Here is a 25571-nt window from a genome sequence, read left to right as displayed (position 1 = left end):
TCCCCTGCCTTAAGCCTGTCTTGATTGGTATTCTGTTGCTCTCCTTATGGAGCACTGTGGTAGTAGTTGATCCCCTATATATTTCTTCCAGGATGTTTACATATGTTTCATCGACGCCCTGATTCTGCAGTGTCCGCATCACTGCTGATATTTCTACTGAATCAAACGCCTTCTCGTAATCTATGAAAGTTGTGTATAATGGTTGGCTGTATTTTGAGCATTTCTCTATTACCTGATTGATAGTATGAATGTGGTCTATTGTTGAGTATAGCCTGTCGGAAATCCTGCTTGTTCCTTTGGTTCATTGCTTCACTTTTAGTGCAGCAATTGGCATCATTATTTTTGTATTCGTCTCAACAATCATTACTACACACGTTCCAGTGCTAAAACAAGGTGGTCACAAAAGTGTCGCAGAGCCTCTTTTAACAGAAGAGCTTCAGTCAGCGCCGTCAGTAGCCAGGCAGTAGAGCATCGGATGCATGATTTGAAGGTCGCAGGTTCGGTTGCTGCCCACGGCAAGTTATCTCTGTCGACTTTTCTTTCTTCACATTTACTTACAAGTACTTTAAGTAGTATCCCCTATACTTTCCTCGGCATCATTGTTGGATCTCATTAATATTGTGTCTAAATGTAAACATTTTGACAGAAGGCTGTCTGGCTGGGTAGGAGATTGAGGAATTTGAATTTCCTCCAGTCATAATCTTGGAGAAAACTCGAGGTTTCAAGACTGGCTTGGTCCCTTCCTCGGGGATGACTGCAATGGTCAGGGAAGCATCCACACGACCTGTCCCAGGCTCTGTCTTTCCACTTCCCTCACATTTCGAAGGCCATGAAAGTAGATCGGAGGCATTGTTCCCAGGGACCAGTTCACGTTCGCGGTGTGTGCTGTATGTGCCAGGACTCAAGCCAGAGCCTCATTTCCAGATTGTTTTCCGCTTCTATTGACTGAAGCGCTGTTGAAGTCAATCTTTTAAGGCGCTGCACTGTGCTCCCTACCGGGCTGAAGAAAGTAGGTGCCTTCTTCCTATAACCACCATTCATCTTATGGTTGTGCTTCCCACAATGCTCTGCAAGGGCACTGTGATGCACCTCCATCTTCCTGACGTTGTTCCTGTGATGGCGTATTTTATGTAGCTCGCTGGACATTGCGCACCCGACACTTTGTATGCCACGCCACGCCCTGGTGTTGTTCCCTGTATGACTGATCTTTCGGCCCTGATAATAAGTGTGTGAGCGTTGAAGTTGGCTTATGAACTTGACGCTGCATGTCCTGAGGTTAGCCACCCTACCGTAGAGATATAGTTGCAAAATTCTTTCCATCGTTGAAGTCTAGACAACATTTCTTCGCAGCATGGATGCTTGTTTGGGCCGTTGAATGTACAACTTGAAATGAGAAATTTCTTAAAATAATCCGGTTTTGGACACATTTCTTCGCAGCATGGATGCTTGTTTGGGCCGTTGAATGTACAACTTGAAATGAGAAATTTCTCAAAATAATCCGGTGTTGCCAAAGTATTCACTAGTTTGTTTACTGACATCCACACTAACGTAATGTTGAAAGAAGCCCTTAAAGTGATGATAAATGTTGAAGCTAAGAAGTATATGACCGCAGGCTACAGCTATTGAAAATAAGGCACAGTGCTCACCTATCAATATTTTACTATGTATGAAGGTTGCTTTCATTCATATGTTCCCTCTGAACATTGGTACATGCAGCCGTAGGTCTAACCAAACTTTTCTCACGAGGGACTGAACTACGATGTCACAAGTTTTACAGAAGGAACGACAACTAGTGTGCTATCTTTGACACTGTGTATTTTAATCATGTCTAAGCAGGAGGAGTAGTGCCACCAGCCTAATGAACAGAAGCCAAGGCAAAAGAGGCATCTTGCTTCCTCATTACACTGCTTGCATAATTTCACTTTCATGAGATCTGGGTCTTGGCAGATTTCATTTTATTTACAAGATGCTTTCTCAAGAAGAAATTCAACTTTCGATCTCTCTTTCCCTTTTGTTTCTCAAAACATTCAGCCACACTTTCTGCCCTGTTCATAGTATATCGCGGCAGACGGTCAGCCTCCTGATCCACCACCTCTGCTGCATTCACTTCATCCATGGTGCTGGCAAGCGTAACCTCCTTTCTTCCTAGCAGTAGTGTATTTATTTATTTTTTATTTTTATTTTATTTTGGCACTGCCAGTCTCATACGAGACCAAAGCAGAAGGGCATCAGTTCTTGAATACACAATACAGTTGTCAGTTTCACATTTGTACAGTGGCATATTTGTCAGAACGTCTAAGAGGACGCAGTGGCTGGAGGGGCCTCGACGTCATTACAAAATTCAATAAGTACACTTTGAAGAAATGGCCTTAATTGCAAAGAAACACTGAACAATCAGTACATACTTAAAGACTGCATACGAGACAGTTCTTATCTAGTAGACAATACAATACTAGTTGTACACAAACACAAGAGCACTGGGAACAATACACCAGAAAAATACACACTTGGGTAACTTAGAACCAGTTACTACACCCAGCAAAACAAATTTGTTTATGTGCAATTGAATGCAAACATTTATTCCACAAAGAATAACTGCTAGTAAAAAGACAGTATAACACTAGTTGTCATCATCATCATCATCATCAGCCTGACTACGTCCACTGCAGGACAAAGGCCTCTCCCATGTTCCGCCAGTTAACCCGGTCCTGTGCTTGCTGCTGCCAATTTATACCCGCAAACTTCTTAATCTCATCTGCCCACCTAACCTTCTGTCTCCCCCTGACCCGCTTCCCTTCTCTGGGAATCCAGTCAGTTACCCTTAATGACCAGCGGTTATCCTGTCTACGCGCTACATGCCCTGCCCATGTCCATTTCTTCATCTTGATTTCAGCTATGATATCCTTAACCCCCGTTTGTTCCCTAATCCACTCTGCTCTCTTCTTGTCTCTTCAGGTTACACCTACCATTTTTCTTTCCATTGCTCGCTGCGTCGTACCTCCCACATGCTTACACTAGTTGTACACAAACACAATAGCACTGGAAACAATACACCCGAGAAATACGCACTTTGATAACTTAGAACCAGTTACTGCAACCAGCAAAACAAATTCGTTTACGTGCAATTGAACGCGAACATTTATGCCACAAAAGGACCGCTAGAAAAAACGATAATACGGCTCATCAAAAAAAGAAAAAGATGACTGGAAAATTGTTTGCCGAACATGTCCTCGATATGTGAGGTGAACTCTGACAATGATTATATGCTGTTAATTGAGGAATCTAGAGTATTCCATTCCCTTGTTGACAGCGGAAAGAATGAATGCTTGAAGCAATCGTTGTTAAAGGTGTATTCTGTAATAGTGAACGCATGTTTGTGTGTTAGTTCTCTGGATTCTGCTAGTGAGATGTATTTTGATGCATTGATGCGGCTGCAGTTATGAAGCAGGTTGTGTAGAAATTTTAATCGTGTTAGTTTTGCTCTTGTCGCTAGCGTAGAAAGACTGCAAGATTCTAAACGGTTTATTTTATTTATTTTTATTTATTGCATACTGCCAGCCACCTCTTGGTGGCCAAGGCAGGAGTGATACAAACTTTCATACTTGCAGCCACTTATAACACTATTCTTCACGGCACAGAAATAAAATCACCACATAACAGGTTTGCGTGGAACATGAATACTCGGGTTACAGGAGCAACACAAGAGCGGTATCAAAAATACAATCCAAATTTTGTTCCTAACACGAAGTGAAAAAACATCATAAAAAGAATTGAAATCTGCACATACGACCAGACAGCTTTTACTACAGACAGGCAGTGGCAGCTGATAAGAATGCGTCGGGCGCTGCGATGCTGGTGACGTCATGAGGTAGTTCATTCCAGTCGGAAATTGTTCGTGGAAAGAAGGAATATCGCCGAGAATTTGTTTTTGTAAGTGGCACCACTATGGTGTTATCATGCTTGTTCCGAGTTTTCCGCGATGTATTGTACTGCATGTAAGTGTTAAAGGCGAGTCCTGAGTGTCCGTTGACCATGTTATAAAGGAATTTTAAGCGATGTAGCTTTCTACGCGACTCCAATGTGGGAAGGGCGGATCTATTACGGAGTTCAGTGACTGAACAGTGTCTACTATACGCGTGGTAAATAAACCGAAGGGATTTATTTTGGACTCGTTCTAGTAAGTATATTTCAGTTTGTGTGTGTGGATCCGATACAACGTCAGCATATTCCAACAATGGGCGTACCAATGTAGTGTAAGCAACTAGTTTTGTTTTGCTGGTGCAGTGCCTCATGCGATGCTTTAAGAACCACAATCGCCGCAGTGCTGCTGATGTTATACCTTCAATATGAGTTTTCCAGCTCAAATTAGAAGTGATTGTCAGACCAAGGTATTTGTACTGGTTAACGGTTGTTATAGCAGTGTTGTTTAACATGTAAGTGAATTCCGAGGGATTTTTTTTACGTGTTATGGTCATCTTGACGCACTTTGCTATGTTGAGGCTCATTTTCCAGGAGTTACACCATGCTGTAACAACCGATAAGTATTCATTTAGGGTGGCGTGATCTGTTCTTGATTGAATGGGCAGGTACGCAACGCAGTCGTCCGCGAAAAAACGACACTGCACACTAGATTCGGATGACATGTCATTTAGATAAACTAAAAATAAAAGTGGTCCTAGGACGGAGCCCTGTGGTACCCCAGAATGCACGGGAGCGGAAGAAGAATTTTTATCTGCTATCCGAACGTATTGGTGTCGGTGGGATAGATAACAATCAAGCCATCGAAGAATTCTTTCGTTGGTTAGGATTCGGCGAATTTTAAACATCAAATGGGAATGGGAAACTCGGTCGAAAGCTTTTTCAAAGTCTAAAAAAATCGCATCTATTTGTCCGCCTTTGTCCAGTGTTTTTAGAAAGTCATCAGTAGTGTGAATTAACTGTGTGGTGGTTGAAAAGCCTTGCCGGAAACCGTGTTGATTTGGGGAAAAAAAATGGTTACTCTCCAGAAATGAACTTAAGTGTTTGAAAAGGAAGTGTTCCATAACCTTGCCGGCTGTACATAACAACGAAATAGGGCGGTAGTTTTTCACGTCATATTTATCACCTGATTTATGAATGGGTACCAATTTACCCTTCTTCCAATCTACTGGAACTTCGCCTTGTAACAGGCTTTCCCTAAATATTAAGCCTAAGTATTTGGAACACCACTCGGCGTACCGATAAAGAAAAGCATTAGGTATTTCATCTGGCCCAGCTGATTTTTAGAGGGAACAGCTGTATCTTCAGTTTTGTGTATTGAAATAACCTTCTTTACTTTCCATGCGGATGGAATTTTAGCAGTTTGAACAGATTTGCAATATATAATGCCCAAATATTTACTGCACCACTCTGCATATCGTAACAGAAAATTGTTGGCGATATCATCAGGGCCACATGCTTTTTTGGGGTCTAAGTTCACAAGAAGGTTAAAAATACCTTCATCACTTATAACTAATGGTTCGATTGGCTTTGCAACAAGCGAAACGATTGTAGAAGTTATACGGTTGTCATTAGTGAAAGCAGATTGAAAATAATTGTTGAACATATTGGCCTGACTTGTTCTTTCGCTATCGGTTAGAGATGGTTGTTCCTGTGCCAGGCCGAAAGTGTTTCCATAATTGGGGGGAAACACTTTCGGGGGGGTTGCTCTTAATGGGTTGCTCTTAATGGGGGTTGCTCTTAATGGGGGTTGCTCTTAATGGGGGTTAATTAGGGTTGCTCTTAATGTAGTCTGGTAGCGCAGTGGCAAAATAATGTTCTTTAGCAAGTTTTGCCTTTCTCTTGAAGTCTGCCATAGCATTTGCCAGGTTAGACATGCGCACTGAATTTTCGCCTTTTTTTTTTTGATGACATAATGTAGCCTTTTCACTTTGCGCTTGGCCTGCAATACTTTGCGTGTCAACCATGGATTATGTTTGCGTTGCCTTTTAGCCTTTAGGGGAATAAAATTGGTAATACAAAATGTGACATTAGCCTTAAAGCTCGACCAAATGCGATTCACATCGGTCAATGGATCGACAGCCAAGGTTGAAAACTTGTCAAATTCGTGAGCCAAGTAGGCGAGAATGCTAGCATCGTCAGCTTTATGAAAGTTTCGTGCAGTTGTTCCTGTTGATCGCGATGTTATGCTAAATCCTAGCTTCAATTGACAGATTGGTATATGGTGATCAGAAATTCCTGGGAAGACATTAACGACTGCTTTATTTGGCGGAAATTCGCCACTAATCAAAATAAGGTCAAGAATTGTTTTCGTTTCCTCTGTTATTCTTGTTGGTGCTCAAACCATCTGCTGTAGACCGAAATTTAGAATTAAATCAACAAGTGTCTCTGATGACTGTCACGTGTACGGCATGTTGTTGCAGTCTATATCAGGAAGGTCGAAGTCCCCCATGACAACTTGGCAAGAATTGTGAGCATGTCTTTGAAGAAATTCTTGAACTGCTATATTAGAATCATTCCCAGAAGAGGGGCTTCTGTAGACACCCGGTAACTGCTAATGCCATTGCAAATAATTTTACAGAATACCGCTTCAGCGCCCAAAACATCAGGAAGAGCGACAAAAGGAATAGACATGCTTATCAGCAGGGCTACGCCACCACCGCGCATGGGCCGATCTTTCCTGATTACTGCGTAGTCAGCAGGAGCGATTTCATCGCTGAAGATATCCGGCGTCAACCACGTTTCAGGGATAGCTACGATGTGTGGTTCTTGATCTAGCAGTAATTGTTCGAGACATGAAGTCTTATTTACTATGCTGCAGGCGTTTACAGTTAGTATTGTTATTTCCTTGATTGAGCGTTTCATCTCGCCTTTGGACGATTTACTAGGTCGTCATTTTTTCGCAAAGTTACCCTCTCATTCTTTAAATCGTCCCATACATAAGCGATGTCGTTAATATACAGCTTCATGTATGCCAACGCTACTTTGTCCTTTTTTTTCCGGTTGGCTTTTGCTCTGTCCCACAGCTTTTTTCTGATTTCACGAGTTTTGCGAGAAAAATCCTCTCCTATAGACAGATCAGTATCCTTGAGTTTGAAGCCATTCTTTGGAATCGCCGCCTTTTGTCTCGAATCGAAAAGCTTCATAATAACTGGCCTTATTTTGTTGGGTGCAGGCCTGCCCAGCCTGTGAATCCTTTGAATCTGAACCGGCTCCAGCTCAAGAATACTTTCTATGATATCGTTATTGACAGCGCGTTCAAGTTTTTCGCTTGTTTCATCCTCCGTTTTTTCTCGGTCGTAAACGATTAAGTTTGACCATCGGCTGCGGTTGTCAAGTTCCTCAATTCATTGTTCGAGCGTTTGGATTGTGCTATTCATGGAAAAAATTTGGTCTTGGCAGGAAATAAGTTTTTTTTTCGAGTGCTCCCAGTGCATCTAATTTTGTTTTTGATATCGACTAGTCTTTTTCCTTGATTTCCTTTATATCCGTTGAAATTTCTTTCAGCTGTTTCATAATTTGAGTAAGTTAAGGCCCGGGATTGGTCTCTACATTGCCCCCCAGCAACAACAGTCTTCCGAGAAACAATGCGCAATCATACGCCAAGTCACACAGCTGAGGACACGGCAGCACCAACAAACAGTGGTCACTTGAGCGGATGCATTTACCGAAACGTTTCCTCACCTGCGCGATGAAGACGAAGTGGTTAGGGAGCTGCATCGTTAGGGTGCCGCTGTGCCCTGTGGCCGCCGCGTCCACGAGTGGCGAACTTAAAAGTGTGTCCCGGAGGCGCGCCGAGATCCGTCCGTGTCCATGATGGCTGTTGGCGTTGATAATCTCGGGCGATCCGTGCAACAGCCGTGAGCACAAGGCTCGTCGTTGCTTTTCTTACGTTGTCGCTTACAGACAGCGGCTTTACAGTGATTCCAGTGAAGGATCGAAGTGGTAGGCCGAGTAGAATCTGCGCGATGAAGACAAAGAGGTTAGGAAATCGCATCCTTAGGGTGCCGCCGTGCCCTTTTTTTGCCGCCGTGCACTTTTTCAATGCGAAGGCAGTGCAGTGTCGAGGGCCGTGAAGTCGCAGTGCTGCGCTAGGCCGCAAGTTACCTGACAGCTGACTCCCCCAGCATCGGGTTGCAGCGATGCAAACGTAACGCCTGGCTAGTTCGAGTGGTTTTGGGGCAAAATGCTCTTGCCTTTTTTTTTTTTTTTTTTTGAACACCTGATGGATTTGAAACAAGCGCGCTTGCATCAGCTGACCTTAAACCTTCGTGCCCATGTGTGAATTTTTCACGTCTGCCAATAGCATCAGTCGCTGAGAGAGAGCATTTGAGTGAAGTAGCACGCAGGGCTCTTGTCTGTTCTCATTGCAAGGAAAATGATGGAGCGACTGGAGCAGCGCTACTGCATCAAATTTCGCCATAAACAGCCAAGTGGAAATCATTTGGAAGATCAAGACTGCTTTCAGTGGCGACACTATGAGCCTCACAGAGATTACGGAGTAGTACAACTGGTTTAAAGACGACCGCATATCGGTGATGAGCAAGCTACGCTCCAATCAGCCATCAACATGCCAAAAGGACCAGATTATTGCCGAAAAGAATACTGTGGTGATGTGGGCCGTCGTGTGACTATCCAGGAAATTTCGGAAGAGCTGGGGATCAGCTCTTTCTCTGCCCATTCTATTATGACCGAAGATTTGGCCATGAAGAGAGTTGCGGCGAAATTCGTGCTGAAACTTCTCGCAGTGGAGCAAAAGCATCTTCGTGTTGAAGTCTCACAGGACATACTGTATTTCGCTTGCAGTGACCCTAACTTCATGAACACGATTATCACTGGTGCCGAGTCTTGGGTGTACAGGTACGACTCGGAAACCAAATCCCAATTGTCACAGTGGAAGCATTTCACGTGACCAAGACCAGAGAAGGCCCGTCAAATGCGCAGCAACGTCAAAGGGATGCTGAGTGCTTTCTTTCACTTCCACAGTATGGTACACCACGAGTACACACAACAGCGTCAAACAATTGCCCAAGAGTACTACAGGGATGTCCTCCGTCGCCTACGTGATGCTTTGTGGTGCAAGAGACCCAAGTTGTGGTCAACAGCAAACTGGTGCCTCCATCACGACAATACTCCTGCACATTCCTCACACTTGGTTAACTTTTTTGGCGAAACGTCGGACTCGTGTAGTTAAACAGGCTCCTTACTCTCCCAATATGGCCCCTGCAACTCCTGGCGGTTTCCCAAACTCAAAAGGACTTTGAAAGGTGGGCGATTTCAGACAAGAGAAGACATTATGACTGCAACGACAGCTGAGCTAAATTCCATTCTGAAAGAGGCATTCTCAGAATGCTTCCAACAATGGCAGCACTGCTGGGAAAAGTGTGCATAGTCTTAAGGAGACTACTTTGAGGGTTTCCAATGCTCCAATTATGCCAGTTTCTTTTCTTCCACCAAACGTCGGATACTTTTCTAACAGGCCTCATAGTTTTTCGTGGTTTGGGGGGGGGGTCCTTTCTTGAGACTATCTCGATGGTAAATCTGCGGCGATGCACCCACGCCTGCACATACTTAAAGGGATACTCAACAAAATTTTTACCACCAATACTTTCAGCCAAATCGATAAGTTGGATCCTAAAGTAAATAGAGACAGCCTTCATTCCAAGCCGATACTATGGAAAAACAATGAATTTAACGCGTTTTTCACTAACCGCCGCGTCTAGTCGTGGCACCGTGAACTAGAGAAGGTGATCGTCGGTGAAGTCAAACTCACACGAAACTGGCAAGCCAACAATGCCACCCATCACCCGCCACTCTCAACTCGATTATTTCAAGAATCCTTCCGGCTGGGGTAAAACACCAGCGCTTTTGTAGAAGGGAAAGAGTGGGATGAAAGGAGAGGAGGACACCTGCATTCAGCATGCGCCTCGGTGAGTGTGACGTCACGGCTCCCAAGCAGCCACAATCCATGAAAAATACAACCAACAATACAGCAAACTATGGGAAATATTACGAAAAATAAACTCTGTTTATTTGAACAGTGGCATCTTTAGAGTCAGAGGCAAAGCAACTCTTTCAAATGTGGGGGGGGGGGGGGGGCAAACCTATTTCACTCGTCATCGTCAGCAGGGATATATATATATATATATATATATATATATATATATATATATATATATATATAGTAATCCCTGCTGATGGTGACGAGTGAAATATATATTGTGAGCGTGGCAAGCGAATGAGTCATTCTTTTTAGATATCATCATCACCTGTACATCTTCATTATCTGTAAATATCACCAGTGTGATTTAGCTTGAGCCTGGCTGAATAAAACGGTTCTTCTTAAGTGGTGGACGGTGCTTTTTGTTCCCCCAAGTCCTCTCACCCATTTTCACTGCAGCTCCGCTCAGGTCGTCGCAGACAACCCCCTGCCATGGCGGCCCAAGAAAACACTGGCCCAGCCAACGTCGCCGTCCTACTGCAGCCACCGACACCCGCTTCGCCCAACAACATTCGCCTGCGTGATCCACCTGTGTTTTCCGGTCTCCAAGGCGATGATGTAGAAGACTGGATCAAGAACCATGACCTCGTCAGAGATTTGAACAGGTGGGACAATCCACAGAAGTTTTGCAGCGTCCCATTTTACTTGTTGGATGTTGCCAAAACTTGGTTCTGGAACCACCACCCGGATCTCCCCGACTAAGACACTTTCGAGCAGTAACTTCGTCAAATTTTCGGTGCCCCTACAGTTCGCGCTGAGGCAGCAAAGAAAAAGCTCGCTGAACGCACGCAGCTGCCAGGTGAATCTTACACCTCGTATTTTGAGAATGTCCTTACACTGTGCAAGCGTGTTAACTCCATCATGTCTCGGAACGACCAAATACGCCACATTATTAAAGTAATCAACACCGTCGCCTTTAACACCCTCACCACGCAAAATCCTGTCACCACCCTGGACGTGATAACCATCTGTCAGCGACTTGAGAAGCTTCAGTCTCTTCGCCTCTGCTACGATGCCACCGACATTCGTTTGCCTGCGCCCTTCGACTTGCGTGCGCTTATTCGGGACATCGTTCGTGAAGAGCTTCACTGGCGCTGCTTTTCCTACGCCGCGGAAGTTACTCTCCCTTCGGCAAAAGATAGCTTGCGAGACCTGATTAAACAAGAGATTCCAATGACCCCTGCGTGCGCCAGATGCCCACGTACGCCAAAGTTGCAGCGCTCTCTGTCGCACCCACCGTTTCTGTGCCTACACCAGCAGACCATATGCCTGTGGCTTCGTTGTCACCACCAGTGCATGCACCGCCTTGCTACGCACCTCAGCGCCCTCCTCGACCAATCTGTTATTACTGTGTCTATCGAGGACAGATTGCTCAGTTTTGTCGAAGGCTCCAACAAGACTAGCAATGCGGCTACGCTCCTGAAGAACATCGAAGCTTTCGTCCGACCATGAACTACCTAGGACCACACTCCTGCTCGGGTTATTACCGTTCACCGTCTCCTACCTACCATACTGACATGCCTGAGAATTCCCGTACGTCTTGCCCCAGGTCGCCTTCACCAGGTCGCCGTTCAGTGTCGCCTCTGCGGCCCGCCTCCCATTTCACGAACGCCCACGCCAAAAACTCCCCATTGCAGTTTTAGGAGGGGAAACTGCATCCACCGGACAGCTAACAATTCCTCCAGAGTGGCCATTGAATTTGATAGTAGTGTTTGTAGAAGGTGTACATTTGTAGAAGGTGAGCATTGAGGCTCTTGTAGACACTGGCGCTGCCGTTGTGATTATTCGTGCTAATTTTTGTTCCTGCCTTCGAAAAGTTGCCACGCCTTATGGCGGCCCACCTCTCCTTGCGACGACCTATGCTCTCATTAGTCCACTGGCACAGCGTACCGTTCGTATCTGCATAGAAGGCATTCGTCATCACATCGTTTTCGCGGTATTTTGTGAGTGCACCCACGCTCTCATTTTGGGGTGGGATTCCTTGTCTTCTGTGTCCGCTTTCATATCGTCATCAGCGCCTCCTTCATCTAAATGCCACTGACTCTTCGCCGCTTGAACACGATAGACGCATCCACCTTGTCACCACGTCAGATTATGTACTTCGGCCATTCATCGAAGAAATTATAAGTGTTAATTGCACTGACATTGTGGATGGTGACATGCTAATTCTCCCTTACGGCCATACCCTACATAGGGGCATTGTGATCACACCAGGGCTTATTCACTTCTTCGATGAGTCTGCCTACCTAACCGCCTTAAATCAAATACCCGAGTGTGTACTGCCCCCCTGTGGCTCAACAGTATCTTGCGCGGTCGGCAGTGAGCCTGTTGCGATTGTTACTCTTCCGAACAACAACCACAGCGATGTCCCAAAGTCACAATCACTGCCATTCAATGCCTCTTCCACACCTGTGTCGGCAAGCCTAAGAACTGACTTGACATCTGCTCAAACTGAAGATTTGCTCTCCCTGTTGAATAGACACTGTTCTATGTTTGGCGTGAACTCGCCTGTCCTCGGTATGACTACCACCGCTACTCACAGCATCCAGACTGACGGCTCTCGTATTGTACATCGGCGTCTATATCGCGTGTCTCAGGCAGAACGCAAGATCATCGAGGAAAACGTCTCAGACATGCTACGACGCAACATCATCTGTCCTTCCTCGAGTCCCTGGTCATCCCCAGTTGTTCTCGTTGAAAGATGGGACAGTGCGTTTCTGCATCGATTACCTTGCACTAAACAAAATAACGCGCAAGGATGTTTATCCTCTTCCTCAGATTGACGACGCACTGGATTCATTACAGGGCGCTGAGTATTTTTCTAGCCTCGACCTTAGGTCAGGCTACTGGCAGATACCAACCTCGTAGTCTGATAAAAAGAAGACCGCCTTTTCAACGCTACATGAATTGTGTGAGTTTAATGTGTTGCCTTTTGGACTCTGTAATGCGCCCACCACCTACGAACGCATGATAGACGGCATATTGCATGGTTTGAAATGGAAAACATGTCTGTGCTATCTCGATGACATAGCAGTGTTTCATCCACATTCTCGCAGCATCTACAACATCTGACATGCCTTGCAAAAGCCAGTCTACAGCTTAACACTATGAAATGTACCTTTGCTAGCAAGATAATCAAGGTTCTCGGACACCTCGTCAGCAAAGAAGGAATTCGGCCGGACCCCTAGAAACTTGCTGCTGTCCTTGATTTTTCTCGTCCACTACGTCAAAAGGACCTGCGCAGCTTTCTTGAGTTATCTTCTTACTTCTGGTGCTTCATACGTGGCTTCACGGGTGTTGCGTCCCCTCCATCAACTCCTCGCAAAGAACGTCCCCTTCATTTGGTCCGAAGACTGCGAAAGCGCTTTCACGGCATTGAAGCAAGCCCTCACGTCAGCTCCAGTACTGTGCCACTTCGATTCAACCGTGCCCACCATCCTTCACACCGACGCAAGTAGTCATGGTCTAGGTGCGGTACTCTTGCAGCGTGACAAAAATTTCACGCAAACGCGTGGTTGGTTACCCAAGTCGTGTTCTTACCACTGCAGAAAAGAACTACACTATCACTGAGCAGGAGTGCCTTGCTGTTGTTTGGGCAGTGCAAAGATTCCGACCATATCTTCACGGTCGTCCTTTTACCGTCGTTATCGACCATAACTCCCTTTGCTGGCTTTCATCGCTGAAAAACTTATCGGGTCGCCTCGGTGGCTGAGTGCTTCGTTAGCAGGATTACGATTTCGATGTCGCTAGAGATCTGGGTAGAAGCATCAAGATGCTGATGCTTTATCGCGTTGTTCTTTGGTCAGCGGAGGCCACTCACCATCGATACTCCAAAGCGACAGCACCTCTTAAATCGCAGCCCTAAGTTCATCATCTGGCGCCCTATCCATCCTCCGTTCACAACAACGTGTCGACCCGTACTGCCACATCATTGTTGACCGCTTGACCGACTCTACTACTCCTCCAAACGCCAGACTCGGTCGACAACTTAAAGAATTTAAGCTTGTCGGTGGTGCTTTATACCGGTACATTTTCCACAACGATGGCAACAAGTGGGTAGCCATCATCCCACGTTCTCTGCAACGGAAATTCTGGAAGCCTTTCATGATGATCCAACCGCCACTCATGTAGGCTATCACAAGACTTACGACAAAATACGAAGTCGTCGTTTTTGGCCTGGCCACTCTTCAGCCGTCGCCAAGTATGTCGCCTCCTGTGTCCATTGCCAATGGCGAAAACGACTGACAACTGCTCCGACTGGCTTAGTGCAACCTCTTCCTTGTCCCGCCTCGCCTTTTGAAGTTGTTGAAATCGACTTGTATGGCCCTCTTCCTATATCATCCGATGGGAATCGCTGAATTGTCGCGGCCGTCGACCACGTTACCCGCTACGCAGAAACAGCTTCTATACCATCTGGGACTGCCACTGAGCTCGCCGATTTCTTTCTTCGCCACATCTTTTTGCGCCATGGAGCTCCACGCATTCTCCTGAGCTATCGTGGCAAATTCTTTCTCTCTTTTATTGTTGAGCAAGTTTTGCGTGCCTCGAAAGCTGTTCACAAGCATAGTTATAGCTATTACCCGCAGACCAAGAGATGACTGAATGCTTTCATCGCACCCTATCGGACATGATCTCCATGTACATTCACAACCACACGAACTGGGATGCAATTCTACCCTTCGTGACATTCGTTTATAATACGGCTTCTCAAGTCACAACCGGCTTTTCTTCATTTTTTCTCGTCCATAGTCGCTCGCCGAGTTTCGCTCTGGACGTCTCTTTCCTTTCAGCCTTTGCATCCTCGACGGCTCCTTTCTTTGAAGAATTTTTATCTCGTTTCGTACACTACCATCACCTAGCCCGTGTTAACACTGGCCTCTCTCAAGACACTAAAAAATCTTGCTACGACTCGTCTCGCCGTATTGTAGTTATTCCCCTAGTGACGAAGTTCTTCTATGGACTCCACGGCGCGACCCCGGCTTGTGTGACAAATTCATCAGTCGCTTCATTGGGCAGTACACGGTGGTCAAACAGACATCTGTCAATTACCGCATTTCTCCTCTTAGCACTAATCCTGATCATCGTTGCCGAGGGACAGAGATAGTGCACGTATCTTGTTTAAAACCTTATGCGCGACACATTTCATAATACTCTCAGGCGACCAGGCGGCCGCTTTCACCGCGCGGGGGAATTAGTGTGAGTGCGGCAAGCGAATGACTCTTCATTCTCTTTAAATGTTGTCATGCGCTAAGACCTCGAAGAAACGTGCAAGGAGACGCGACTGTCAAAATCTGAGACACAAAAAAAGACGTTTCCGCTGGCACGAGTTGCTCGTCTTTGTCTTCTTCGTTCACTGGCACAGAACTGGCTCACTGTTCGCTGGCACAGAACACCAGGTGACATTACTCCTTTCCCCAAGAGAGCATCGACCCGATGCTCAAGAAAAGTGTGCACAGTAGTGGGTCAAAGTAGGCAACATAAACAAATACTAAAAAAAGTAGCGCACGAGAGAAAATGCAATCTGAAATAAACAGCATTCACTGTTCACATGAAGAGTTCACTGGCACACGAAGAAAGTTCGCATCACCACGTAAAGTATGGTTTTAGGCGGACGACGTGTGCAGTATCTGGGCGTGGTAACCTGCGCTGGGATGATGGTGAGACTCCGTCTGGAACCACTTCGTAGTTGACTTCGCTCACACGTCTGAGTACTTTGTAAGGTACAAAGTGCTTTCTCAAGAGTTTCTCACTGAGACCTCGCTGCCTAATGGGTGTCTAAACCCAAACTTGGTCACCAGGTTCATAATTAACTTCTCGATGGCGGATGTTGTGCCGCTGTGCATCCGCGCACTGTTGAGTCCTGATGTGCACACGGGCCAGTTGACGTCCTTCTTCAGCGTGCTGAATGTACTCATTGATGTCGGGGGCTAATTGGTCGAGCTCGTCGATGTCCTCATAGGGAATCATGGCGTCTAGCATAGTTCTGACATCTGGACCATAAACGAGCCGAAATGGTGGGAAGCGTGTAGTTTCTTCCGTTGCAGTGTTGTACGCAAATGTTACGCACGGCAGGATGTCGCCCCACGTTTTGTGCTGCACATCCACATACATGGAGATCATGTCGGATAGCGTTTTGCTTAGCCCTTCTGTTAAACCATTACTCTGAGGGTAATAGGCAGTGGTCTTTCGATGGGTTGTATAACTCAACCTGAAGATATCATCCAAGAGCTTCGCTGTGAATGATGTTCCTTGATCAGTGATGACATATGAGGGGGCGCCATGGCGTAGCACACTTTGATGCATAAAAAACTGGCAACTTCAGCTGTGGTTCCAGGATCGTGGCAATGCCTTCGTCTCAGCGTAACGCGTCAAGTAATCGGTTGCGACAATAATCCATTTATTGCCGGAAGAAGACAAAGGAAATGGGCCTAGGAGGTCCATTCCCACTTGATCAAACGGTGTAGGGGGTGGATCGATCAGTTGTAGGTGGTCTGCAGGCTTTAAGGGTGGTGTCTTGCGACGCTGGCATTCACGGCATCCCTTCATGTAGCGTTTGACAAAGGCAGACATTTTAGGCCAGTAGTAGTGTTGTCGCATCCGATTCATAGTTCTCGAGTAGGCCAGATTGCCGGATGTGGGCTCGTCATGGCAAGCTAATAAGACGTCATGGCGGAGGGCTTCAGGCACGCCGAGAAGATGCGATCTGTCACCAGCACCAGCGTTCTTTTTGTGTAAGACACCATTTCGTAGGCAAAATGATGGCAACGTTCGTGACATCGGACAAGGAATGGGCACGATGCCACCATCTAAGGTATCTATAATCCTTCTTAGATAGGCGTCATTTCGTTGATGAGACATCAGATCCGGCTCGCTCAGAGTTGCCACAAAGGCGCCGTCCCCTTCTGCGCTTGTACTGGCGGATTGAAGAGGTGCTCGTGATAGCGTGTCGGCATCTTTGTGCTTTTTGCCTGACTTGTACACGATGGTGACATCAAATTTCTGTAGGCGCATACTCCATCGTGCTATTCGTCCTGAAGGGTCTCGTAGATTGGTCAACCAGCACAAAGCATGATGATCAGTCACCAGTTTAAATGGTCTTCCGTAGAGATATGGCCTAAACTTTGTAATTGCCCAAATGACTGCGAGACATTCTTTCTCTGATGTAAAATAGTTAGATTCTGTGCGAGACAGTGTGCGACTTGCGTAGGCTATTACCTGTTCAATGCCGTCTTGTCGATGTACCAAAATAGCTCCAAGACCAATATTGCTGGCATCAGTGCGTACTTCTGTGTCAGCATGTTCATAGAAGTGACCTAGCACGGGAGGGGAGCAGAGCCGGCGCTGTAGTTCCACAAGGCAGTCTGCTGTTCGTCAGCCCAGACAAGTGGTGTGTCATCACGCGTGAGGTGTAATAGTAGCTCTGTAGTGTTGGAGAAATTTTCAATAAAGCGCCGGTAATACGCACACAGACCCAGAAATCGTCGAAGACTTTTCTTGTCAGTTGGAGTAGGAAAAGCGGCGACGGCAGCAGTTTTGTCAGGATCAGGCCGAACACCAACGGCGCTCATGACGTGACCACGAAACTAATTCTTCATAGCCGAAATGACATTTCCCATGCTTGAGTGTAAGATTGGCTGATCTAATGGCTTCGAGCACATTCCGAAGGCGATGAAGATGCTCGTCAAACGTTTCTGAAAACACAATGTCATCGAGGTAGACAAGACAGCTTTTCCACTTGAGGTCTGCCAGGAAGGTGTCCATGATTCGCTGGAATGTGGCTGGAGCGTAAGAGAAGCCGAAAGGGAGCACTTTGAATTCATAAAGGCCATCCGGCGTTACAAAAGCGGTCTTTTCCCGGTCATGTTCATTGACCTCTATTTTGCCAATAACCACTCAAGTCGACGGACGAAAAATACTTTGCGCGGTGCAGCCCGTCCAGAGAATCATCCACTCTGGGCAACGGGTACACGTCTTTCTTTGCGACATTGTTGGAACTTCCTGTAGTCGCCACAAAAGCGAAGCGTGCCATCTTTCTTTTTCACAAGAATGACTGGTGATGATCAGGGGCTGCTTGAAGGCTGTATCACGGTATCCTGAAGTATTTCCTTAACCTGCGTTTGAATCACGTGCTGTTCGATTGGCGAAGCACGATAAGGCTGCTGCCCTATGGGATGCGCGTCGTCGTAGGTGATAATACGGTGTTTCGTAATAGATGTTTGACGTATCTTCGAAGAACGTGCAAAGCATGTGTGGAATTTTAGCTACAGCTCGCTCAGACGCTGCTTGTTCGCTTCAGAAAGCGTTGGATTGATGTCGACGCTGCGGAAAGGCGCTTCAGCAGTGCCGATGGCCCCGGAAGCAAAACACTCGGTGACATTGGCGACTGGGGCAGCGTAGGCGATGACAGTTCCAGGAAAAAGGAGCTGGTGCTCGTAGCTGAAGTTTGTCACAAAAAGGTCGCAGTGATCATCACGAAGGTGGACAAGACTTCTCGCTACGCAGACACCCTGAGACAGCAGAAGCGAGTGAATGCCACCTGGTGTTCTGTGCCAGTGAACAGTGAGCTAGTTCTGTGCCAGTGAACGAAGAAGACGAAGACGAGCAACCTGTGCCAGCGGAGACGTCCTCTTTGCTATCACTGTGGCGAACCAGGGCACATGTACCGACAATGCACTTATCGAGAGCTGGGACTTCGTGGTTTTTCGGCCAACTCCCCACCTCTTAGGTATGGCCAGCGGCTTCCGGAAATTGCGGACTACGTTGCCCAGCAGCGCGTATCGTCATTTCGGCACCACTCACGTTCTCCATCACCGCGGCGGTTCTCTCCGTATCATCGCACCTAATCGGGCGTGGTGCAGGGCCGTTCACCTAGCCCGCGTCGGGAAAACTAGCCACAGTGACCTTCGGGGGCAAGGCCGCTCAGACTGGTGATGCTCAAGGCCCCCTATCGACGCGGACTGAAGGTACCGACGATACATCGACAACGACATCACCGGCTGATTGCGGAAGAGTTTCTTTAGATATTCCTGTTCTGCTAAATAGTCACGAAGTCAGCGCTTTAGTGGACACTGGTGCGGACTATTCTGTAATTAGCGAAAAACTGGCTGCCCTTCTGAAGAAAGTAACGACCCCTTGGAACCGCACGCTAATTCGTACAGCTGGCGGGCATATCGTCACGTATCGGTATGTGCACGGCAAGATTGCAAGTCCGTGGTTGTATGTTTGTTGCCAGTTCTAGCGTTCTCCAACAGTGTTCTCAAGACCTAATTATCGGCTTAGATTTTCTCAGGGAGCATGGTGCTATAATTGATATTCGACAACGTCTAGTCACTTTCGCGACCACAAACGCCACAACAGCTTACGCTGACCCCAGCCACTCCCGAGTGTCTCTTCGCGTTATCGACGACGCTGTTACGTTACTACCCCGCACCTCCACCAGCTGTCACGCGCTAGGAGCTCGAAGAAACGTACTAGGAGGCGCGACTGTCAAAATCTGAGACACAAAGAAGGACGTCTCCGCTGGCACGGGTTGCTTGTCTTCGTCTTCTTCGTTCACTGGCACAGAACTGGCTCACTGTTCGCTGGCACAGAACACCAGGTGGCAATATCATCACCTGTATATCTTCATCATCTGTAAATATTATCACCAGTGTGATTTAGCTCAAGCCTGGCTGAATAAACCGGTTTTTCACAATATATATATATATATATATATATATATATATATATATATATATTGTCACGTAGCCAGGAACGACGCAGAGTTCTTGGGAAAAACTAGTTTTTTATTAGAGCGAACCTGTGCTCTGAAAATGAATGCCAAAGAATGATAAATCCAGGTGGTGAAGGAACGGCCCACCGCGAAACGCTCTCCCTATCAAAATGAGATAGTCCGAGGGAGGAGGAAAACATGCACTTCGCTTGCGGCACAGTATGGGTGCGGCCCACAACAGATAGCACGATCGGGCGCAGCCAGATGTTCGCCACGAAACACAGACGAGAAGGCATAGTTCGCGGCATTGCCCCCCGCGAAAAAAAAGAGCATCGGCCCGATGCTACTAATAAAAAAAAAGTAGTCAAGAAAAAGTCAGTCATCTGGCGTAGTAAGGCTTAAGCCTAACCACGTGGACAATTTCGGGCCGCGTGCGTCGTCGTGACATGCCATGGTCGCTGTCGGGGACAACCTCGTAGCTGAGTGGGCCTACACGTCGCTGAATTTTATAGGGCCCGAAATACCGACGCAGGAGCTTCTCACTGAGTCCGCGACGTCGAATAGGGGTCCAAACCCACACAAGATCACCTGGGTCATAATCGGCGTCGCGGCGTCGGAGGTTGTAGCGTCCGGCATCCACGAGGTGTTTGTCTGTTATGCGCACTCGAGCAAGCTGGCGGGCTTCTTCCGCGCGTTGTAGGTACCTTTGGACGTCGGTGTTGAGGTCATCATCTTCTACGTGTGGAAGCATGGCGTCGAGCATTGTCGTCGGCTGTCGCCCATAGACAAGCTCAAATGGGGGCAATTTAGTAGTTTCTTGGATAGCTGTGTTGTACGCGAACGTGACGAAAGGGAGTACGTCATCCCACGTCTTATGTTCAACGTCGACGTACATAGACAGCATATCCGCGATCGTCTTATTCAGGCGTTCGGTAAGCCCGTTGGTCTGGGGGTGATACGCCGTGGTCTTCCGGTGATCCGTGTGGCTGTAGTGCAAGACCCGTTGCATAAGCTCTGCAGTGAATGCCGTTCCGCGGTCCGTGATCAGTACTCCAGGGGCTCCATGTCGCAGCACCACTTGGTGGATGAAAAATTTGGCGACTTCTTCTGCAGTTCCCCTTGGGAGCGCGGCGGTCTCTGCGTAGCGCGTCAAGTAGTCCGTGGCTACTACAATCCACTTGTTCCCGGCCCGTGACGTGGGGAACGGTCCGAGAAGATCCATGCCAATCTGTTGGAAGGCCCTCGATGGTACTGCAACCGGCTGTAGGAAGCCGGCGGGTCTGGTCGGCGGCGTTTTTCGGCGCTGGCAGTCGCGGCAGCTCCTGACGTAGTGGGTGACGTTGGACGTGAGACGCGGCCAGTAGTATTTTGCCTTTATCTTTCCCAGCGTGCGGGCCGTGCCGAGGTGCCCCGATGTCGGGTCGTCGTGACACGCTGCCAAGATTTCGTCACGGAGACCAGCGGGGATGACGAGAAGGTACTTTGTTCTCGTTGTAGGGTCAAAGTTCTTCTTCACGAGCACCGAACTTTTCAAAGCGAAGGTGGTGTAGTTGCGCTTAAAAACCCTTGGCACTGCGGCGTTGTGTCCTTCGAGATGTTCGATTAGGGCGCGCAGCTCGGGATCGGCACGTTGTTGAGTGGCAAGGTCACTGTCTGTCACAATACCAAAAAACGGGACGTCATCCTCGGGGTCCTGTGGCGGCTCCTCGACGGGAGCCCGTGATAGGCAGTCGGCGTCCGAATGTTTCCTGCCGGATTTGTAAACGATGGAGACGTCGTATTCCTGCAGGCGCAGGTTCCATCGCCCAAGGCGGCCTGAAGGGTCCTTCAAGTTTGCGAGCCAGCACAGCGCATGGTGGTCGGTTACTACCTTAAACGGCCTGCCGTAGACGTATGGACGAAACTTTGAAATGGCCCATATTATCGCAAGGCACTCTTTTTCAGAGGCCGAATAGTTCCTTTCTTCTTTGGAAAGGCCACGGCTGGCATAAGCGATTACTTTTTCACAGCCGTTCTGTTTTTGTACAAGGACAGCGCCCAAGCCTACGTCACTTGCGTCTGTGTGCATTTCTGTCTCTGCAGAATCGTTGAAATGTGCAAGCACAGGTGGCCGCTGTAAGCGATTTTGCAGTTCACCGAACGCGTTCTGCTGTGCTTCCTCCCAGCGAAACTGAACACTGTCTTTCGTCAGGCGCGTGAGCGGTTCGGCGATTTTAGCGAAATTTTGCACAAAGCGTCTGTAGTACGCGCAAAGACCGAGGAATCGTCGCACGTCTTTCTTGTCTTTCGGCCTCGGGAAACTTGCTATGGCTGACGTTTTTGCGGGATCAGGTAGGACACCCGCGGCGTTGACGATGTGGCCCAAAAACTTCAGTTGGTCGTATGCGAAATGGCACTTCTCAGATTTCAGCGTTAATCCCGACGCACGAATGGCTTCGAGCACAGACTCTAGCCTCGCCAGGTGTTCGTCGAAATTCCGCGCAAATACGACGACGTCGTCAAGGTAAACGAGGCAGGTGTGCCATTTCAGGCCGGCTAGTACGGTGTCCATGACTCTTTGGAATGTGGCCGGTGCCGTGCATAGCCCAAAAGGCATTACCTTGAACTCGTATAGTCCATCCGGCGTTATAAATGCTGTCTTCTCACGGTCCCTTTCGTCGACTTCGATTTGCCAATATCCGGTTGTCAGATCCATATGAGAGAAGTACTTGGCATGGCAAAGATGGTCGAGGGCGTCGTCGATTCGAGGGAGTGGATATACGTCTTTTTTCGTGATTTTGTTCAGTCGCCGGTAGTCGACGCAGAACCTTAGAGTGCCATCTTTTTTCTTGACGAGCACAACTGGGGCAGCCCAAGGACTTTTGGATGGTTGTATCACATCGGCGGCGAGCATGTCGTCAACTTGGCTCCGAATAACTTCGCGCTCGTGGGCAGAAACACGGTAAGGCGACTGCCGCAATGGTCGGGCGTCCTCTTCGGTGATTATGCGGTGCTTTGCAAGGGGTGTCTGACGTAGCGTCGAAGTCGACGAGAAACACTCGCTGTAGTGGCGTAACAGAGCGCGTATCTGTTCTCGTTTTTCTTGCGGTAGCGCCGGATTCACGTCGAAGAGATGAGCAGACTTGATGTCATCCGATTGGCGTTCAAGGTTGGCGACGGCAATCACGTCCCTTTCCTCCGGAATTTCTTCGAGCAACGCGATGGAAGTGCCCTTGTTGAGGTGCTGATATTCTTCAGTGAAATTCGTGACTAGAACGTGCGACTTTCCCTCGACCAACCGTATAATACTTCTTGCGACGGAGACACCGCGGTCCAAAAGTAAACTGTGGTCGTTCTCCACGATGGCGTCCGTGTCCGGAGTGGTGCCCTGAGAGTAAACGGCGATCATCAGGCTTGCACGGGGAGGCAGGGTGACGTGGTCATCGGCAATCCTCAAAGCGGTATGCTGTTTCGCACTTCCTTTTGTTGTAGCGCTGCGATCAGCCGAGAAACTGATCGACTTGGCTTGAAAATCAATAATAGCACCATTCTCAGTCAAGAAGTCCATGCCTAGAATCACATCGCGGGAGCAGCAGGGCAATATGACGAAGGCAGCAGGGTAAGTGGTGCCATTTATGGTGACGCGTGACGTACAAGTTCCACAAGGCGTGACGAGGTGGCCTCCCGCAGTACGTATGTGTGGACCGTCCCAGCTAGTGGCAACTTTCCTCAGTTTCGATGCAAATGGGCCGCTCATCACTGAATAGTCGGCACCCGTGTCGATTAGTGCAACTACGTCGAGGCCGTCAATGCACAGTTGTATATCAGAAGTGGTCACTCTCGAGTTTCGGGTTCGTCTGGGCGTCCTCTCACGGCTTGTTCGCGTTGATGGTCGGTGTACAGGCGTCGTCGTCGTCGTCTTGGTAACTGCGGACTTGGTTGCATCGGGTAGCGGCGGCGCCATGTGGCTGTCGTCGTGCTGGGGAATCATGTCGGGGACACAACGGAGCGTCGGGCTGTGGGCGCATCGTGCATCTTCGTCCATTGCGCGTCGGTGCGTCGCTGGAGGGTTTTTACTTTGCGGCCGTGGTGCAACTTCACCTCCCGAAGCTGCAGCTCTTAGTTTCCCCTTCCTGGGCTGGGGGACCTTCCGCGTGTGGAGTTAGAGTGGCTACTGCGGCTTGTTGATCCGTAGGGGTGGGGCGACGGTGACCGGCTGAAGCGAGCTGGTTCCTGGCTAGTGCGAGAGAGGTACTCGTTGATCTCCCTCGGTCGTTGGCCGGGTACGGGGCGTGGTGCGTCGACTGAGAAACCTGGCAAGCCGAGTTGTCTGTAGGGGCAGCGACGATAGACATGGCCGGCTTCTCCGCAGTGGTAACACAGCGGACGACGGTCGGGGGCTCGCCATACATCGGTCTTCCTTGGCGTCGGAGGTTGAGCCGTAGGTAGTCGGGCGGGCGACGAGTAGTGGCGTCGCGGCGACTCTTGGCGACGAGTTACCAGCGGGCGACTGGTGCCAATTGCAGCGGCGTAGGACATCGCCTGTAGCTCGCGTGGTGCTTCCGGAAGCGTAAAGGTGCCCAGTGCTTGTTGCACCTCCTCACGGATGACGTCGCTTAAGGAAGCCACTTGTGGTTGCGGCACCGCTGGAAAAAGTTTCCGCAACTCCTCCCTTACTACGGCGCGAATTGTCTCACGTAGTGTATCCGTCGGGATACGTGTCCCGTCAACGCAGTTCGAACTGCCCACGTCGACAAACTGGCGGTTACTCTGCCTAGCGCGCATGTCGAGGGCCTTCTCAATTGTGCTAGCCTCAACGACGAATTCGGCGACGGTTTTGGGGGGATTCCGGATAAGCCCAGCAAACAGTTCTTCCTTCACACTGCGCATTAACAGCCGTAACTTTTTTTCTTCGGACATTTCCGGATCAGCTCGCTTGAAGAGCCTTTTCATTTCTTCAACAAAGACAACAACCCCTTCGTTAGGGTGTTGCATGCGCGTCTGCAGCATGGCCTCGGCCCGCTCCTTCCGCACAACTGTGGTGAATGTCATCAAAAACTTCCTCTTGAATTCCTGCCACGATCCAAGTGTGCTCTCGTGATTTTCAAACCACGTTTGAGCTGAGTCGGCAAGGTAGAAGAACACGTGCCTCAGCGTCTCTTCGTCGTCCCAGCGGTTAAAGAGCCTGACCCGTTCAACTTGCTCCAACCAGTCTTCGGGATCCTCCGAAGGAGACCCGTGGAATGGTGGCGGCTCCTTGGGTTGCTGGAGGACTACAGGGGGGTTTGCAGGGTTCGTCATAGTAGCAGCGTTGTTCATGGTGGTGGTCACGACGTCTTCTTTCTTTACGTTTTCCGGAAGCAGTCCAAACTCCGGCTGAAGTCCGAGCTGTCGGCGGCTGGCGCGAGTTGGACTTGCCCGACGACCTGTCAGGGGTTCAGGGTTCATGTACCCCGCACCTCCACCAGATGTCACGTAGCCAGGAACGACGCAGAGTTCTTGGGAAAAACTAGTTTTTTATTAGAGCGAACCTGTGCTCTGAAAATGAATGCCAAAGAATGATAAATCCAGGTGGTGAAGGAACGGCCCACCGCGAAACGCTCTCCCTATCAAAATGAGATAGTCCGAGGGAGGAGGAAAACATGCACTTCGCTTGCGGCACAGTATGGGTGCGGCCCACAACAGATAGCACGATCGGGCGCAGCCAGATGTTCGCCACGAAACACAGACGAGAAGGCATAGTTCGCGGCAATATATATATATATATATATATATGTATATATATATATATGAGATCTAACAAAGGAATGTATAGAAGTTATTAGACCCAATTCCAGCCAATGAGGCATCGCATAATGACCATTTATGCAAGACCACGTAAAACATAATAAACTATTTACG

At 48.3% G+C, this 25571-nt stretch overlaps 1 protein-coding gene across 3 annotated transcripts in view; it reads left to right on the top strand.

The window, feature by feature from the left end:
- Atg7 (Autophagy-related 7) overlaps positions 1-25571 on the top strand; it is a 73504-nt gene that overhangs the window by 3928 nt on the left and 44005 nt on the right. The window contains exon 1 of one of the 3 annotated variants that reach the window (XM_075882546.1): positions 3452-4177. The exons of the other annotated variants lie outside the window; for them this stretch is intronic. The gene's annotated coding sequence lies outside the window, so the exon portion shown is untranslated. Of the gene's footprint in view, positions 1-3451; positions 4178-25571 lie in introns of those variants that run through there. 3 annotated transcript variants of the gene reach the window in all.

The sequence above is a fragment of the Rhipicephalus microplus genome, unplaced genomic scaffold (assembly GCF_043290135.1).
Source record: "Rhipicephalus microplus isolate Deutch F79 unplaced genomic scaffold, USDA_Rmic scaffold_12, whole genome shotgun sequence".
Lineage (NCBI taxonomy): Eukaryota > Metazoa > Arthropoda > Arachnida > Ixodida > Ixodidae > Rhipicephalus > Rhipicephalus microplus.
Note: the sequence above shows the minus strand (reverse complement) of the source record. Positions and strands in the feature narration are given on the sequence as shown.